This window comes from Pseudophryne corroboree, chromosome 5 (genome assembly GCF_028390025.1).
Source record: "Pseudophryne corroboree isolate aPseCor3 chromosome 5, aPseCor3.hap2, whole genome shotgun sequence".
Lineage (NCBI taxonomy): Eukaryota > Metazoa > Chordata > Amphibia > Anura > Myobatrachidae > Pseudophryne > Pseudophryne corroboree.
In genome coordinates, this window is record NC_086448.1 from 382,097,339 (window position 1) to 382,116,994 (window position 19,656).

General features: G+C 47.4%; 1 long non-coding RNA gene across 1 annotated transcript in view; it reads right to left on the reverse strand.

The window, feature by feature from the left end:
* Window positions 1-12,474: 12,474 nt before the first annotated feature.
* The window catches only part of LOC134929059 (uncharacterized), a 109,640-nt gene continuing 102,458 nt past the window's right edge, over window positions 12,475-19,656 (reverse strand). The window contains exons 2-3 of the long non-coding RNA XR_010178243.1: window positions 13,110-13,615; window positions 12,475-12,632 (exon numbers count right to left, since the gene is read on the reverse strand). This is a non-coding gene — a long non-coding RNA (uncharacterized LOC134929059). The remainder of the gene's footprint in view (window positions 12,633-13,109; window positions 13,616-19,656) is intronic.

The window sequence follows — 19,656 nt, forward strand, 5'->3', positions numbered from 1 at the left end:
TGAATTTTAGTTTTGCAGTTTGCTGACACAGTGACCACCAGTATACTATATATAGCAGTACGGTATGGAAGGCCACTGCTGTACCTACCTCTGTGTCGTCATTAAGTATACTATCCACCTACATGCTATACCTGTGGTGCATTTTAGTTTTGCAGTTTGCTGACACAGTGACCACCAGTATACTATTTATAGCAGTACGGTACGGAAGGCCACTGCTGTACCTACCTCTGTGTCATCATTAAGTATACTATCCATCTACATTCTATACCTGTGGTGCATTTTAGTTTTGCAGTTTGCTGACACAGTGACCACCAGTATACTATATATAGCAGTACGGTATCGAAGGCCACTGCTGTACCTACCTCTGTGTCGTCATTAAGTATACTATCCATCTACAGTCTATACCTGTGGTGCATTTTAGTTTTGCAGTTTGCTGACACAGTGACCACCAGTATACTATATATAGCAGTATGGTACGGAAGGCCACTGCTGTACCTACCTCTGTGTCGTCAAGTATACTATCCATCCATACCTGTGGTGCATTTCAGTTGTGCGCAGTATATATAGTAGTAGGCCATAGCTATTGATAGTTACTGGCATATAATTCCACACATTAAAAAATGGAGAACAAAAATGTGGAGGTTAAAATAGGGAAAGATCAAGATCCACTTCCACCTCGTGCTGAAGCTGCTGCCACTAGTCATGGCCGAGATGATGAAATGCCATCAACGTCGTCTGCCAAGGCCGATGCCCAATGTCATAGTAGAGAACATGTAAAATCCAAAAAACAAAAGTTCAGTAAAATGACCCAAAAATCAAAATTAAAAGCGTCTGAGAAGCGTAAACTTGCCAATATGCCATTTACGACACGGAGTGGCAAGGAACGGCTGAGGCCCTCGCCTATGTTCATGGCTAGTGGTTCAGCTTCACATGAGGATGGAAGCACTCATCCTCTCGCTAGAAAAATGAAAAGACTTAAGCTGGCAAAAGCACAGCAAAGAAATGTGCGTTCTTCTAAATCACAAATACCCAAGGAGAGTCCAATTGTGTCGGTTGCGATGCCTGACCTTCCCAACACTGGACGGGAAGAGCTTGCGCCTTCCACCATTTGCACGCCCCCTGCAAGTGCTGGAAGGAGTACCCACAGTCCAGTTCCTGATAGTCAAATTGAAGATGTCACTGTTGAAGTACACCAGGATGAGGATATGGGTGTTGCTGGCGCTGGGGAGGAAATTGACAAGGAGGATTCTGATGGTGAGGTGGTTTGTTTAAGTCAGGCACCCGGGGAGACACCTGTTGTCCATGGGACGAATATGGCCATTGACATGCCTGGTCAAAATACAAAAAAAAATCAGCTCTTCGGTGTGGAATTATTTCAACACAAATGCGGACAACAGGTGTCAAGCCATGTGTTGCCTTTGCCAAGCTGTAATAAGTAGGGGTAAGGACGTTAACCACCTCGGAACATCCTCCCTTATACGTCACCTGCAGCGCATTCATCATAAGTCAGTGACAAGTTCAAAAACTTTGGGTGACAGTGGAAGCAGTCCACTGACCACTAAATCCCTTCCTCTTGTAACCAAGCTCCGATGCATCCTTGAGTGTGATGCCTACTGCTGCTGGCGCTGCTGTTGTAGCTGCTGGGAGTCGATCGTCATCCCAGAGGGGAAGTCGGAAGACCACTTGTACTACTTCCAGTAAGCAATTGACTGTCCAACAGTCCTTTGCGAGGAAGATGAAATATCACAGCAGTCATCCTGCTGCAAAGCAGATAACTCAGGCCTTGGCAGCCTGGGCGGTGAGAAACGTGGTTCCGGTATCCACCGTTAATTCAGAGGCAACTAGAGACTTGATTGAGGTACTGTGTCCCCGGTACCAAATACCATCTAGGTTCCATTTCTCTAGGCAGGCGATACCGAAAATGTACACAGACCTCAGAAAAAGACTCACCAGTGTCCTAAAAAATGCAGTTGTACCCAATTTCCACTTAACCACGGACATGTGGACAAGTGGAGCAGGGCAGACTCAGGACTATATGACTGTGACAGCCCACTGGGTAGATGTATTGCCTCCCGCAGCAAGAACAGCAGCGGCGGCACCAGTAGCAGCATCTAGCAAATGCCAACTCGTTCCTAGGCAGGCTACGCTTTGTATCACCGCTTTCCAGAAGAGGCACACAGCTGACAACCTCTTACGGAAACTGAGGAAGATCATCGCAGAATGGCTTACCCCAATTGGACTCTCCTGGGGATTTGTGACATCGGACAACGCCAGCAATATTGTGCGTGCTTTACATCTGGGCAAATTCCAGCACGTCTCATGTTTTGCACATACATTGAATTTGGTGGTGCAGAATTATTTAAAAAACGACTGGGGCGTGCAAGAGATGCTGTCGGTGGCCCGAAGAATTGCGGGCCACTTTCGGCATTCAGCCACCACGTACAGAAGACTGGAGCACCACCAAACAGTCCTGTACCTGCCCTGCCATCATCTGAAGCAAGAGGTGGTAACGAGGTGGAATTCAACCCTCTATATGCTTCAGAGGATGGAGGAGCAGCAAAAGGCCATTCAAGCCTATACATCTGCCCACGATATAGGCAAAGGAGGGGGAATGCACCTGACTCAAGCGCAGTGGAGAATGATTTCAACGTTGTGCAAGGTTCTGCAACCCTTTGAACTTGCCACACGTGAAGTCAGTTCAGACACTGCCAGCCTGAGTCAGGTCATTCCCCTCATCAGGCTTTTGCAGAAGAAGCTAGAGACATTGAAGGAGGAGCTAAAACAGAGCGATTCCGCTAGGCATGTGGGACTTGTGGATGGAGCCCTTAATTCGCTTAACCAGGATTCACGGGTGGTCAATCTTTTGAAATCAGAGCACTACATTTTGGCCACCGTGCTCGATCCTAGATTTAAAACCTACATTGTATCTCTCTTTCCGGCAGACACAAGTCTGCAGAGGTTCATAGACCTGCTGGTGAGAAAATTGTCAAGTCAAGCGGAACGTGACCCGTCAACATCTCCTCCTTCACATTCTCCCGCAACTGGGGGTGCGAGGAAAAGGCTAAGAATTCCGAGCCCACCCGCTGGCGGTGATGCAGGGCAGTCTGGAGTGAGTGCTGACATCTGGTCCGGATTGAAGGACCTGCCAACGATTACTGACATGCCGTCTACTGTTACTTCATATGATTCTCTCACCATTGAAAGAATGGTGGAGGATTATATGAGTGACCGCATCCAAGTAGGCACGTCAGACAGTCCGTACGTATACTGGCAGGAAAAAGAGGCAATTTGGAGGCCCTTGCACAAACTGGCTTTATTCTACCTAAGTTGCCCTCCCTCCAGTGTGTACTCCGAAAGAGTGTTGAGTGCAGCCGCTTACCTTGTCAGCAATCGGCGTACGAGGTTACTTCCAGAAAATGTGGAGAAGATGATGTTCATCAAAATGAATTATAATCAATTCCTCCGTGGAGACATTCACCAGCAGCAATTGCCTCCAGAAAGTACACAGGGACCTGAGATGGTGGACTCCAGTGGGGACGAATTAATAATCTGTGAGGAAGGGGATGTACACAGTGAAAGGGGTGAGGAATCGGAGGATGATGATGAGGTGGACATTTTGCCTCTGTAGAGCCAGTTTGTGCAAGGAGAGATTGATTGCTTCTTTTTTTGGTGGGGGCCCAAACCAACCAGTCATTTCAGTTACAGTCGTGTGGCAGACCCTGTCGCTGAAATGATGGGTTCGTTAAAGTGTGCATGTCCTGTTTATACAACATAAGGGTGGGTGGGAGGGCCCAAGGACAATTCCATCTTGCACCTCTTTTTTCTTTCATTTTTCTTTGCATCATGTGCTGTTTGGGGACTATTTTTTTGAAGTGCTATCCTGTCTGACACTGCAGTGCCACTCCTAGATGGGCCAGGTGTTTGTGTCAGCCACTTGTGTCGCTTAGCTTAGTCACACAGCGACCTTGGTGCGCCTCTTTTTTTCTTTGCATCATGTGCTGTTTGGGGACTATTTTTTTGAAGTGCCATCCTGTCTGACACTGCAGTGCCACTCCTAGATGTGCCAGGTGTTTGTGTCGGCCACTGGTGTCGCTTAGCTTAGTCACACAGCGACCTTGGTGCGCCTCTTTTTTTCTTTGCATCATGTGCTGTTTGGGGACAATTTTTTTGAAGTGCCATCCTGCCTGACACTGCAGTGCCTCCTGCCTGACACTGCAGTGCCACTCCTAGATGGGCCAGGTGTTTGTGTCGGCCACTTGTGTCGCTTAGCTTAGCCATCCAGCGCCCTCGGTGTAAATTTTAGGACTAAAAATAATATTGTGAAGTGTGAGGTGTTCAGAATAGACTGGAAATGAGTGGAAATTATGGTTATTGAGGTTAATAATACTATGGGATCAAAATGACCCCCAAATTCTATGATTTAAGCTGTTTTTTAGGGTTTTTTGTAAAAAACACCCGAATCCAAAACACACCCGAATCCGACAAAAAATTTTCGGTGAGGTTTTGCCAAAACGCGTCCGAATCCAAAACACGGCAGCGGAACCGAATCCAAAACCAAAACACAAAACCCGAAAAATGTCCGGTGCACATCACTAGTCCTTACACACATAAACACTAACACTATACAGGGGTGTGTGGTATGTAAGGTCGATGGTAAGTAGGTAGACCGTGTCTAGGTCAACCACTATTGGTCGACAGTAAGTAGGTCAACAGGGATGCTAGGTCGACAGGGTCTTTAGGTCGACATGTTGTAGGTCAACAGGTCAAAATGTCGACATGAGTTTTAAAAAAAAATTGGTGTATTTTTCTCAATACAGTGACCGGGAACCCCAATTAGTGCACCGTGTCCACTCGCATGCTTCGGGCAAGGTGCCTCACTCCGCTACCAATGCGCTCAGCACAGGTTACTATTCCCAATCGTGCTCCACGTGGATCGTTAAGTATGAAAAAGTTCAGGGGTCCTTATACACACACATACACTGACACCATACAGGGGTCCTTACACACACACACACACACACACACACACACTGACACTATACAGGGTTCTGTATACACACATACACTGACACCATACAGGAGTCCTTACACACACACACACACACACACACACACACACACACTGACACTATACAGGGTTCCGTATACACACACACACACTGACACTTTACAGGGGTCCATACACACACATACACTGAAACTATACAGGGGTCCATACACACACATACACTGAAACTATACAGGGGTCCTTATACACACACACACACACACACACACACACACACTGACACTATACAGGGGTCCATACACACACATACACTGAAACTATATAGGGGTCCTTATACACACACACACACATACACTGACACTATACAGGGGTCCATACACACACATACACTGAAACTATACAGGGGACCTTATACACACACACACACACACACACACACACACACACACACACACTGACACTATACAGGGGTCCTCCATACACACACTGACACTATACAGGAGTCCATACACACACATACACTGACACAATACAGGGGTCCTTACACACATACACTGACACTTTACAGAGGTCCGTATACATACACACATACACTGACACCGTACAGGGGTCCATATACACATACACTGAAACTATCCTTACACGCATACATCATGCCTGGCTCCAGCAGCATGACGGGGTATGAAACGAATCAAGTGACAAGGTAGCGGGGGGGCTTCCAAGTTGATGCGATTGATACGTTTTTTTCACTTCATTTATAGGTGGCCAGACTCTGCAACACGTTTTTTTTTAAATTGTTAGGTACTGCGGCTCAGTTTTTTGTGCTCCTGATCCCTGGGGCCCCCCTGAACGATGGGACCCGGTACAGGTGTCTTCTTTGTCCCCTCCTGTCGCTGGCCTGGGTAAGTCATGAGACAAGTTATTGAAAACATAAGAGAAATAAGTGGTGACAGGGTGCTTCTTGTGTATAAGTATACATATTTATATATTTATATAGAGAGCACTGGTGTATTGTTCATTACTTATTTATTTATTTATTAACAGTTTCTTATATAGTGCAGCATATTCCGTTGCGCTTTACAATTAGAACAACAGTAATAGAACAAAACTGGGTGAAAACAGGCAGACATAGAGGTAGGAAGGCCCTGCTCGCAAGCTTACAATCTATAGGGAAATAGGCATTGATACACAAGGATAGATGCTACCTATTGCATGATGGTCCCCCAGATTGCTAGGTTCTTAATGGGTTGTATGATTACTTATTTATTAGCAATTTAGTGGTGCTAATATGTAATGGAATCATTCTCCAACAACCTAAAAATGTGGCTCCCCTGATCTGAATCATGCCTCTTTACAGTGCAGATATTTATTGTCTCTCAAAACACACAGGTTTCTTGACCTCAGAACAGCAAATCTTGGCAATTTCCAATTATCATTAATAGGGTCTAGAAGAGAGAGATAGCATAGGGCAGGAAGCAATTGTTGGCAAGAAGTTACTTGTTAACTACCAATTTCTGACAGTTGTCTTGAACCTTTTTTGTTCCCTTGTTACTAATTTCTATGCTATAATTATCACTTGCTGTGTTTTTTAATTTAAGCCATGACTGTCTTATTTGTGTGTCAGTTGGGTGTGACCAGTGGTTAAAGTGGGCCGGAACGGGGCGGAACTGCGTTCCGTCACCTCTAATTGCAGGCGGAACCAGTTCCGCCTCCGCCCGGCCACAGCATCAGGTCCCTGCTGCTTTGTGAAGTTGGGTGCAGCCGCCAGCCAATCCCGGCTCGCGGACCGGCTGCAGCACCAATCTAAAGAAGAGGCAGCTTTTTCAAAGTCTGGTGTGAGCCAATCACGGCTCGCGGACCGCCAGCCAATGAGAAGCTGCCAAGTGGCAGCTTCTCATTAGCTGGTGGTCCGGGTGCCGTGAATGGCGCACAATCGGCGCCAGATTCAAAGTGCGGCGGCTTCTCGCTTCTGGTCACTATATCAGCTCTTCCCTGGGTGAGGCATGCTAGGGAGATCAGAGCAGCTCACCCAGGGCCGGCCCGACCATTATGCGGCGTACGCAGCGGCGTAGAGGACTGCACTGTGCAGAGCGCCTCCGCTGCCATTTGTTAGGCATGGATGTCCGGATCCTTTACAGGAGGAGCAGTGGCGTTCAGTCCGTCGCGTCCCTGCTCTCCTGGCTGGGGGCAGCAGCAGCCTCTTTACACGGCAGCAGTTACAAGCGGCTGGGACACCCCTTTACCAGCCCACAGCCAGGAAAACGCCACACGCAGCCCACCCAGCGACAGCTCCCCGCACACACAGCCCAGCAAAGTCACCACCCCCATGTGCCAGCATGTTGAACCTGGGGACCGAGGAGCAGTGCGCCAGCTGCATGAGCCTGGTCTCAAGAAAAGGATCATCCTGACAACGGCTAAGGTAAGAGTGGCAGTGCCCACACAGCACCCCTCTTCACTCTGACTGGCACACTCCCTTCTCTCTCTGCCTGCCATTCTGTTTCCTATATTCTAGCCTCTTCTTTTTCCTCCACAATTCCAATGTGTGTCTGTGTGTATATTGTATGTGTTCTTCTCTCCCTCCTTTTTCACAGCACACCTCCACTTTTCTCTTCTTTATTGCGCACATGAACTGGATAGTGAAGCAGGCTTGCAGATTTTGAATGAATTCAAGTAAATGCTAGTAGCTCCAAAAGCAATATTCATAGGGAGGGCAGTATACTGGAGCTAGTTAGCTGCCTGTGGGACATCTGTTGCAGCCACTGTGCAGGGTCATAGTAGTAGAGTTAGGCTTGCTTGCTTGTATAATCCTACTGTGTGGTGTAATATTAATTACAAGCAATGTACTCAAGTGCCTGAAATTAGAACTGCAACTCTGTGTGGACGCAGTCAGGGGGCATGGTTGACTTAGACATATGTGCAGTAGCAAAACATGGCACCACTAAATCCATAATTTGCACTGCGTACTCCTTCTTATCAGGCCCACAGTCTGATGCACTTATACCCCTTTCACACCGCAGCTTATACCCGGTATTTTGCCGTTTTAACTGGCTTCCTAAACAGGTCAAGCTGCGATGTGAAAGGGTCCCCTTCAATTTACCGTTTTCAAAATACCGGTATTTTGAAACGGTAAAAAAGCAGGGTCCTACCCGTTTCAGTCCCATTTCACTGTGCAGTGTGAAAGGGTCTGAAACGGTATTTGCAAGCCCCAGAAGATGATAGGCTGTCTCCATGTGTGATGTCACCAGCCACAACCAGGAAACAGCTTGGAAAACATAGGATACACATGAGAGAGTGGCTTTATACACGTTTAAATGTGAAAAACACGGGAAAAAATGGCGTGGGGTCCCCCCTCCAAAGCATAACCAGCCTCGGGCTCTTCGAGCTGGTCCTGGTTCTAAAAATGCGGGGAAAAAATTGACAGGGGATCCCCCGTATTTTTAAAACCAGCACCAGGCTCTGCGCCTGGTGCTGGTGCAAAAAATACGGGGGACAAAACGAGTAGGGGTCCCCCGTATTTTTCACACCAGCATCAGGCTCCACTAGCTGGACAGATAATGCCACAGCCGGGGGTCACTTTTATGCCGTGCCCTGCGGCCGTGGCATTAAATATCCAACTAGTCACCCCTGGCCGGGGTACCCTGGGGGAGTGGGGACCCCTTCAATCAAGGGGTCCCCCCCCCCCCAGCCACCCAAGGGCCAGGGGTGAAGCCCGAGGCTGTCCCCCCCCATCCAATGGGCTGCGGATGGGGGGGCTGATAGCCTTTGTTGTAAATGAAAAGATATTGTTTTTTCCAGTAGTACTACAAGTCCCAGCAAGCCTCCCCCGCAAGCTGGTACTTGGAGAACCACAAGTACCAGCATGCGGGAGAAAAACGGGCCCGCTGGTACCTGTAGTTCTAATGGAAAAAAAATACCCAAATAAAAACAGGACACAGACACCGTCGACAGTAAAACTTTATTACACACTGCCGACACACACATACTTACCTATGTTCACACGCCGACATCGGTCCTCTTCTCCATGTAGAATCCAGGGGTACCTGAAAATAAAAGTTCAATATACTCACCTCAGCCATGGTCCAGAGATAAATCCACGGACTTGGCAAAAAAAGAAAACGAACACCCGGACCTGCGGACCGAAAGGGGTCCCATGCTGACACATGAGACCCCTCTCCCCGAATGCCGGGACATCACGTGACTCCTGTCACTGAAGTCCCTTCAGCCAATCAGGAAGCGCTACTTCCGTGGCGCTCACCTGATTGGCTGTGCACTGTCTGAGCTGTCAGACAGCGCATCGCAAAGCCGCTCCATTACTTTCAATGGTGGGAACTTTGCGGCTAGCGGTGGGGTCACCCGCGGTCAGCCGCTGACCGGCGGCTGACCTCACCGCTAGCCGCTAAGTTCCCACCATTGAATATAATGGACGAAGCTGTGCGATGCGCTGTCACAGCACAGACAGCGCACAGCCAATCAGGTGAGCGCCACGGAAGTAGCGCTTCCTGATTGGCTTAAGAGACCTTTCTGTGACAGCTGTCACTGACAGGTCTCATTCGTGGAAAGGGGTCTGATGTGTCAGCATGGGACCCCTTTCAGTCCGTGTGGTCGGTTGTCCGGTTTGTTTTTTTCTCCAAGTACGTGGATTTATCTCTGCAGCCTGGTTGAGGTGAGTATATTGATCTTTTATTTTCAGGTACCCCTGGATTCTACATGGAGAAGAGGACCGATGTCGGCGTGTGAACATAGGTAAGTATGTGTGTGTCGACGTATGAAATAAAGTTTTACTATCAAGGTGTGTGTGTGTACTGTTTTTATTTGGGTATTTTTTTTCCAGTAGAACTACAGGTACCAGCGGGCCCGTTTTTCTCCCGCATGCTGGTACTTGTGGTTCTCCAAGTACCAGCTTGCGGGGGAGGCTTGCTGGGACTTGTAGTACTACTGGAAAAAACAATATCTTTTCATTTACAACAAAGGCTATCAGCCCCCTCATCCGCAGCCCATTGGATGGGGGGGGACAGCCTCGGGCTTCACCCCTGGCCCTTGGGTGGCTGGGGGGGGGGACCCCTTGATTGAAGGGGTCCCCACTCCCCCAGGGTACCCCGGCCAGGGGTGACTAGTTGGATATTTAATGCCACGGCCGCAGGGCACGGCATAAAAGTGACCCCCGGCTGTGGCATTATCTGTCCAGCTAGTGGAGCCCGATGCTGGTGTGAAAAATACGGGGGACCCCTACTCGTTTTGTCCCCCGTATTTTTTGCACCAGCACCAGGCGCAGAGCCCGGTGCTGGTTTTAAAAATACGGGGGATCCCCTGTCAATTTTTCCCCCGCATTTTTAGAACCAGGACCAGCTCGAAGAGCCCGAGGCTGGTTATGCTTTGGAGGGGGGACCCCACGCCATTTTTTACCTGTATTTAACCATTCCATCTAAAAAAAATAATAATAATTTAAAAAAATATATAAATAATACTTGTGCCTCCAAAAAAGACAAACCAAGTACCTAATCCCATCTAATAAAAATAGATATGCTTCAAGCTGCTGGGTTCCATCGTACGACTATCCAAATTATTAATAATGAATTAATTAGTGATTAATAATAATGTGTGGGCCAGAAAAGTCCATTTATAATGACAACCACTGTTTTCTATGGGTGAAACGGGTTCAGTGTGAAAGGTACCAAAACGGGAATGAAATGGTAATTTACTGGTTACAACATGAGATGTGAAAGGGGTTTAACTGCTCAGACCCGTTTTAAGAACCGTTTCAAATACCATTTCAAAAGCAGGTTTTGCGATGTGAAAGCAGCACTAATCTAACCAAAATTGCAGGTGCTGGTTCATAATGGGAAAGAAGGGAACAGGTACTGTATTTTGCAAAAAAAATAACATACATTATAAGCAGCATCAATTGTAAATATGTATAATAGGTGTATATCTGCAACACTCCCTTGCTATAGTGTGACAGTTACTGGTGGATTAGGTAAATTTGGACAATTGGGTATACTGCAACAGGGGTGTTTTCTCTTTCATCCTTGGTAGAGACATGAAGGTACAGTAGCCCAACCCCAGAAACAATAATCACACAAGTTCTGAAATAATTTTGATTTATTTAATAGCTACTATCAGGGGTGTAAGTTCATGCAAGGTGCCCGGAGGCGAAATAGAAGGTGGTGCCCCCTCCAGTGGCTCCGTGCTGACGTACTAGCGACTTGCCTAAGGTACATCTGGGAGAATAAAGATTCCTTATCACAGCTAGTTGTGGCGGTAAGGAATCTTAATTTCAGGTGCTGTCTGCAAATGATAAACAGAGCCCTGAGGATGAGTTTTATCAAAGCTCGGAGAGAGATAAAATTATAAAATTGTGAGAGATAAAGTACCAGCCATTCAGCTTCTGTCTAGTATTTTACAGGCTGTGTTTGAAAAATTACAGTTAGGATTGGTTGGTATTTTATCTCTCATAATTTTATCTATCTCCAAGCTATGATAAACACCCCCTTAAAAGTTTTATTGTAATAATTAGTGCATTTTCTTAAAACCAACTTCTGCTCTCCTTTCTTTCCTCATATAAGATACAGCAGCAGAGTTGTAGCTCATTGTACACACCAGGGGTAAATGCTGCAGATCCCGCAAAAGTGATAGGGCACCTTCTAGGGTGCCCCATACCACTATCCACCTGCAGAATTGCCTCTCTCTGCTGCCTAGTATACAAGCCTCCATGTTACTGAGCAGAGGGGGATTATGGCCCTCATTCCGAGTTGTTCGCTATTTGGTACACACGCAAGCAGCGTTTGCACAGTAGCGAACACATCGCAAGATTGCCTACAAACGGCCACCACGCACTACTGCAAACAACCATGCACCAATGCACAAAAATAGGTGTGTACTATGTAGCATCGCATGGTAGCGATCCGTTTGCATGACTGCCATACGCATTGCTAGCAACACATACCCCGTCGCATATGTGCACTTTGCAAATATTCGCACAGTACTTGTTTTTTTTCACCTTAATACTTTATCGTATCCCTTCCTCAATTAAGATACCAATTAGGGTAATGATTCTAAATGTGATTGGACAATTAAGTCTTCAAAGACTTCAAACTGAAGAGTTTGTCAGCCTAATTGCCCAATAACAATCATATTTTTTACATTTGTTAAAATTAGCAAGTGTTTGTAATGTTTTTTTTCAATACAACATAATTTAAATGTGTATTATCCATCACTGTCATAATGTACAGTACAATACCTTTTTTTTTTTTGTGTGTGGTGTAGTGTGTGTTAAAATGGTCTTTGTGAAATGACAAAACAATCAGCTCCTAACTGTCAGGTCACACTCTTTGATGTTGAAGTGTCATTTCTTAATTAATTAACTAGCCATTTCACACTCTTCAATGTACCCCTTTTTGAAACTAAAACATCTGTACCTCTGTTTAAAAAAAAAGTTTGTGAACAAATGTTTTTGAATTTTTTGTTTGTTGTTTTTTTCTGATTTTTTTGGTATTCAATAACAATTAACTTAAAAAAAAAAAAATTTTTTGCAGAAAAATAATTTCTGCTAATAATCCCCTACAGTGGGCTTCCATGCGCTGTAGGCTTTGCCCAATCAAGGCATTGGGATCTCCAACTGCATCATCTGTAATGAATGTAAAAATAACTACATTAGTTACTCACATTACACATTATAGAAGCAAGGCACAAAACACACTTTAAGCGCTCAATAGCTAGGTCAGGGATGATGATCCTTTTGTCGTGAAGCTGCTGAGGTACTATACATACCAGCATGGCCTGCAATGTTTACCAAAAATACCAATGCTAAAACGTGTGCAGGCCATGCTGGTATGTGTATATCATCCACATCTGGAGTGGCCTGCGCTCACCATTTAGTGTGTGGGCCCAGCCTCATCAGCGGGCATGTGTACATCTGCAGGTAAACTACATATCCCAGCATGATCTGACTCAGTGCTAACATGCCTTAATACCTAAGCTGAGACAGGGCCTGTTGCTATGTGTTTCTGATCTTCATTTGCAGGGTCACATTTGGACAACACATGTACCTGTATATAATTTAAAACTACTTTCCAAATACATTTCTGTGTTACATATTACTTACTCTCCCCCGATGGATGAGCAGCACCCTCCGCTTCCTCAGAGGCCTCAGCTGCCCACTCTGTTTGGTCAGTTGGAGTGGGGGAAGGGTCTTGAAAGGGGGAAGGAGGTTAAATGGTGGAAGGGGTTTGAAAGGGGGATGGAGGATGGATGGGTGAGGGTGTTTGAGAGGGGTGGTCGGATTGAGAAGGTGAGGGGGTTGAGAAGGGAGGTAAGATAGAGATGGGGAGGGGGCTTGAGAGGGGGAGGAGGAGCAAGAGAAGGTTGGAGCTTGTTGCGGTTCGGGATGTTGTGGGGGGGGGGGGGGGTTCAGAGGGGGAGGAGGAAGTGGAAGAAGATTGATGGGGGTGGGTTGATAGGGGGGAGGGGGTTTGAGAGGGGGAGGAAGAGGAAGATGGTGATTGATGGGGGGTGGGTTGTTGAGAGTGGGAGGGGGGTTCAGAGGAGGATGAGGACGTGTGATGGGGGAGGCTCCGTCTTCCTCCTTTTCGAGTTGGCGTTGTGCTCTGCCTAAAAAGAGAAAAAAACTCCATTTTACATGGTTTCATTTTGGCGAAAAATTAATTTCTAATGTAAATGTTAGTGTCAAATGATTCACATTTCATCTTTGTCAGGTTCCATTTTTATGAATAAAAAGATTTTTTCCTTTTTAAGAAATATTTTTTCCTTTGGCATTTCTAATATTGACAAATGTAAAATTGCACACACACACTGGAATGTACTGGGCCACAGGAGTACACAGGAGTTGTGTGGTGTACCTGTGATACCCACGTTGGGGTACCCCTGCTTCATGCACCGCAGCCATAGGGGTAGCCAGCGCTGCCAGTTTAGATTTATAATGTTTGGCACTGAAAGGGTTAACCCTCCCCCTAAAATCGGGCACAAGGACCCAGGGCAGTCCGGCCGTGATGCCCTGAGAGCGGGAAGTCCTGGACCCGCAGGAATGGACAAGAGGAGGAGTAAGACAGTAGGATGGGTGACGTGTGAGATGTAGAGAGGACCACGGCATGAGAGGAAGCAGGAGAGTGTGCCCCGCCGCTACACTGGGAGAGAGGCCTGACACGCTGCCGCTTCTCCGCGCACAGAGGGGAGACGCGCGGCGCTGCTGCTGGACGAGGCAGCCGGAGAGGGAGGACATGCTGTGAGGAAAGAGCAGAGCTGCACAAGTGGGAGCCGCCAGTCAGAGGGGAGTGGAGCCCGTGAAGCTGCCGCCGACCACCGCCGCTGTATGAGCACCGGGCAGCAGGAGAAGTGCAGAACAGCGCCAGATTGGAGGATTGGGGAGAGCATTGACAGCCACAGGTACTGCTTTCTAGACAGTCAGCCAGCCCAGACATTCCTCTTGTTCCGACAGAGGACATATTGCAGTGACACCAGAACCATACCCCAGCCCCATTGTGAAGTAGTGCCCCGCAGTGGTGGCCTACAGTTTGTGCCTGGTCTGCCGTTTTACCGCCTAAGCCACGCTGTACCTCCTAACTGTGCTCAACAACCCCTGTACCACCACAGCGCCTTGGCTAGTGTAGTCATTACCCTGTTCAGGGCCGCCATAGGGACACGCACCTATGCCTGGGCAGAGACACTGACCTTAGTGGAGTATCTTTAATCCAACTGATTTGCCTTTCCGTGGATACAAACACCCTTCCAATTATAGAGGCGCCTGATGCTGCCAAACTACTTACTTTTCTGTGGATACCAATACGGTTAGTACCGTTACCCGTTGCTGCAGTGCTGTATTACCAACAGTTTGTTCTACATACCTTTCTACGAATACTTACCTTACGTCCACTGACGTCTTCCCTGGAGTTCACTGTTAGAGTGCAAGTGTGCTGTTAAAGTGTGATACTGACCTTAAACGCTCACTGAGGCGTTGGAACTGAACATTAGTGCCTGGTGTACAGTGCCACCCTAAGGACAGTCTAGGAGGTGTATCTAAATTATTGTCAAGACGTTTCTTGCCCAAAGACATTATTACCTTTCAAATGATTGCTATTGCATGTGACATACTTGATTGCTGGACCAAGTTATTGTCATGCCTTTGAGATACCTAAGCTGTGATTACTGTTATAGACAGGGAAAGAATCAGGGCATTGTAATCAGTGATGAGCGGGTTCGGTTCCTCGGAATCCGAACCCCCCCGAACTTCACCCATTTTACACGGGTCCGAGGCATACTCGGATACTCCAGTATTGCTCGGTTAACCCGAGCGCGCCCAAACGTCATCATCCCGCTGTCGGATTCTCGCGAGATTCGGATTCTATATAAGGAGCTGTGCGTCGCCGCCATTTTTCACTCGTGCATTGGAAATGATAGTGAGAGGACATGGCTGGCGTCCTCTCACTGTGTTTCAGAACTTTCAGGGGGCTGCAAATATCTGTATTCTGGGGACCAGCTGTATTATAGGAGGAGTACAGTGCAGAGTTTTGCTGACCAGTGACCAGAGGCGTATCTAGGGTAGGGCGAGTGGGGCACGTGCCCTGGGCGCCTTGGCAGGCCCAGGAGAGGGGGGCGCCGCCGGCGTCCAGGGCATCATGCCCCACTCGCCCCCGTCAACCCTAAATGTGAGGGGAGGAGAGCGCAGCATCTCTCCCTCCCCTCACCGCCGCTGCCAGCACTAGCAGCGCTGCCAGCAGCGCTGCTGTGTCCGGTCTCCGGCGTTAGCCAATCAGAGCTTGCGGACCGGCTCCTGATTGGCTGCAGGTCCGCAAGCTCTGATTGGCTAGCGAACCGGCGCCAGACAGCCGCCGGAGACCTGGAGCGGCGAGGGGAAGGAGAGGCGCTGCGCTCTCCTCCCCTCACATAGCAACAAGCGGCCGCCGGCCGGTAAGTGACGGGGGGGGGGGGGGGGTCCGGCGGCACAGTGTGGCATGTATCTGGCACCAAGTGGGGCCTGGCACTGTGGGGCATGTATCTGGCACTGTGGGGCATGTAACTGGCACTGTGGGGCATGTAACTGGCACTGTGGGGCATGTAACTGGCACTGTGGGGCAATGTATCTGGCACTGTGGGGCATGTAACTGGCACTGTGGGGCATGTATCCGGCACTGTGGGGCATTGTATCCGGCACTGAGTGGGGCAATGTATCTGGCACTGAGTGGGGCATGTATCTGGCACTGAGTGGGGAATGTATCTGGCACTGTGGGGCAATGTATCTGGCACTGTGGGGCAATGTATCTGGCACTGTGAGGCATGTATCTGGCACTGTGGGGCAATGTAACTGGCACTGTGGGGCAATGTAACTGACACTGAGTGGGGCATGTATCTGGCACTGTGGGGCAATGTATCCGGCACTGTGGGGCAATGTATCCGGCACTGTGGGGCAATGTAACTGGCACTGTGGGGCATGTATCCGGCACTGTGGGGCAATGTAACTGGCACTGTGGGCCATTTTCAGTAGCCACACCCCTTCTGGAGCGTGGCCACACCCATTCTGGAGCGTGACCATGCCTTTCTTTTTGTATGTTTTTTTTTTTTTTGGGGGGGGGCGCCATTTTCCATCTTGCCCTGGGCTCCGAAAACCCTAGTTACGCCTCTGCCAGTGACCACCAGTATTATACGTTCTCTGCCTGAAAAACGCTCCATATCTGTGCTCAGTGTGCTGCATATATCTGTGCTCACACTGCTTTATTGTGGGGCTTGGGACCAGCAGTATTATATAGGAGGAGTACAGTGCAGAGTTTTGCTGACCAGTGACCACCAGTATTATACGTTCTCTGCCTGAAAAACGCTCCATATCTGTGCTGCATTGTAGTATATAGTAGGAGTACAGTGCATAATTTTGCTGACCACCAGTATATAATATATAGGAGTACGGTACAGAAGGCCACTGCTCTACCTACGTCTGTGTCGTCAAGTATACTATCCATCCATACCTGTGGTGCATTTCAGTTTTGCACAGTTTGCTAACCACCAGTATATACTATATAGCAGTACGGTACAGAAGGCCACTGCTCTACCTACCTCTGTGTCGTCAAGTATACTATCCATCCATACCTGTGGTACATTTCAGTTTTGCACAGTTTGCTGACCACCAGTATAACTATATATATATATATATATATATATAACAGTACAGTACAGTAGTCCACTACTCTACCTACCTCTGTGTCGTCAAGTATACTATCCATCCATACCTGTGCTGCATTTCAGTTTTGCACAGTTTGCTGACCACCAGTATATACTATATAGCAGTACGGCACAGAAGGCCACTGCTCTACCTACCTCTGTGTCGTCAAGTATACTATCCATCCATACCTGTGGTGCATTTCAGTTTTGCACAGTTTGCTGACCACCAGTATAACTATATATATAGCAGTACGCTACAGTAGTCCACTACTCTACCTACCTCTGTGTCGTCAAGTATACTATCCATCCATACCTGTGGTGCATTTCAGTTTTGCACAGTTTGCTGACCACAAGTATATACTATATAGCAGTACGGTACAGAAGGCCACTGCTCTACCTACCTCTGTGTCGTCAAGTATACTATCCATCCATACCTGTGGTGCATTTCAGTTGTGCGCAGTATATATAGTAGTAGGCCATTGCTATTAATATATTACTGGCATATAATTCCAAACATTAAAAAATGGAGAACAAAAATGTGGAGGGTAAAATAGGGAAAGATCAAGATCCACTTCCACATCGTGCTGAAGCTGCTGCCACTAGTCATGGCCGAGACGATGAAATGCCAGTGACCACCAGTATTATACGTTCTCTGCCTGAAAAACGCTCCATATCTGTGCTCAGTGTGCTGCATATATCTGTGCTCACACTGCTTTATTGTGGGGACTTGGGACCAGCAGTATTATATAGGAGGAGTACAGTGCAGAGTTTTGCTGACCAGTGACCACCAGTATTATACGTTCTCTGCCTGAAAAACGCTCCATATCTGTGCTGCATTGTAGTATATAGTAGGAGTACAGTGCATAATTTTGCTGACCACCAGTATATAATATATAGGAGTACGGTACAGAAGGCCACTGCTCTACCTACCTCTGTGTCGTCAAGTATACTATCCATCCATACCTGTGGTACATTTCAGTTTTGCACAGTTTGCTGACCACCAGTATAACTATATATATATATATATATATATATATATATAACAGTACAGTACAGTAGTCCACTGCTCTACCTACCTCTGTGTCGTCAAGTATACTATCCATCCATACCTGTGCTGCATTTCAGTTTTGCACAGTTTGCTGACCACCAGTATATACTATATAGCAGTTCGGTACAGAAGGCCACTGCTCTACCTACCTCTGTGTCGTCAAATATACTATCCATCCATACCTGTGGTGCATTTCAGTTTTGCACAGTTTGCTGACCACCAGTATATACTATATAGCAGTACGGTACAGAAGGCCACTGCTCTACCTACCTCTGTGTCGTCAAGTATACTATCCATCCATACCTGTGGTGCATTTCAGTTGTGCGCAGTATATATAGTAGTAGGCCATTGCTATTAATATATTACTGGCATATAATTCCACACATTAAAAAATGGAGAACAAAAATGTGGAGGGTAAAATAGGGAAAGATCAAGATCCACTTCCACCTCGTGCTGAAGCTGCTGCCACTAGTCATGGCCGAGACGATGAAATGCCATCAACGTCGTCTGCCAAGGCCGATGCCCAATGTCATAGTAGAGAGCATGTAAAATCCAAAAAAATAAAGCTCAGTAAAATGACCCAAAAATCTAAATCAAAATCGTCTGAGGAGAAGCGTAAACTTGCCAATGTGCCATTTACGACACGGAGTGGCAAGGAACGGCTGAGGGCCTGGCCTATGTTCATGGCTAGTGGTTCAGCTTCACATGAGGATGGAAGCACTCATCCTCCTGCTAGAAAACTTAAAAGAGTTAAGATGGCAATAGCACAGCAAAGAACTGTGCGTTCTTCTAAATCCCAAATCCCCAAGGAGAGTCCAATTGTGTCGGTTGCGATGCCTGACCTTCCCAACACTGGACGGGAAGAGGATGCGCCTTCCACCATTTGCATGTCCCCTGCAAGTGCTGGAAGGAGCACCCGCAGTCCAGTTCCTGATAGTAAAATTGAAGATGTCACTGTTGAAGTACACCAGGATGAGGATATGGGTGTTGCTGGGGAGGAAATTGACAAGGAGGATTCTGATGGTAAGGTGGTTTGTTTAAGTCAGGCACCTCTTTTTTTCTTTGCATCATGTGCTGTTTGGGGACTATTTTTTAAATCTGCCATCCTGTCTGACACTGCAGTGCCACTCCTAGATGGGCCAGGTGTTTGTGTCGGCCACTTGGGTCGCTTAGCTTAGCCATCCAGCGACCTTGCTGCACCTCTTTTTTTTCTTTGCATCATGTGCTGTTTGGGGACTATTTTTGAAATCTGCCATCCTGTCTGACACTGCAGTGCCACTCCTAGATGGGCCAGGTGTTTGTGTCGGACACTTGGGTCGCTTAGCTTAGTCACACAGCTACCTCATTGCGCCTCTTTTTTTCTTTGCATCATGTGCTGTTTGGGGACTATTTTTTTGAAGTGCCATCCTGCCTGACACTGCAGTGCCACTCCTAGACA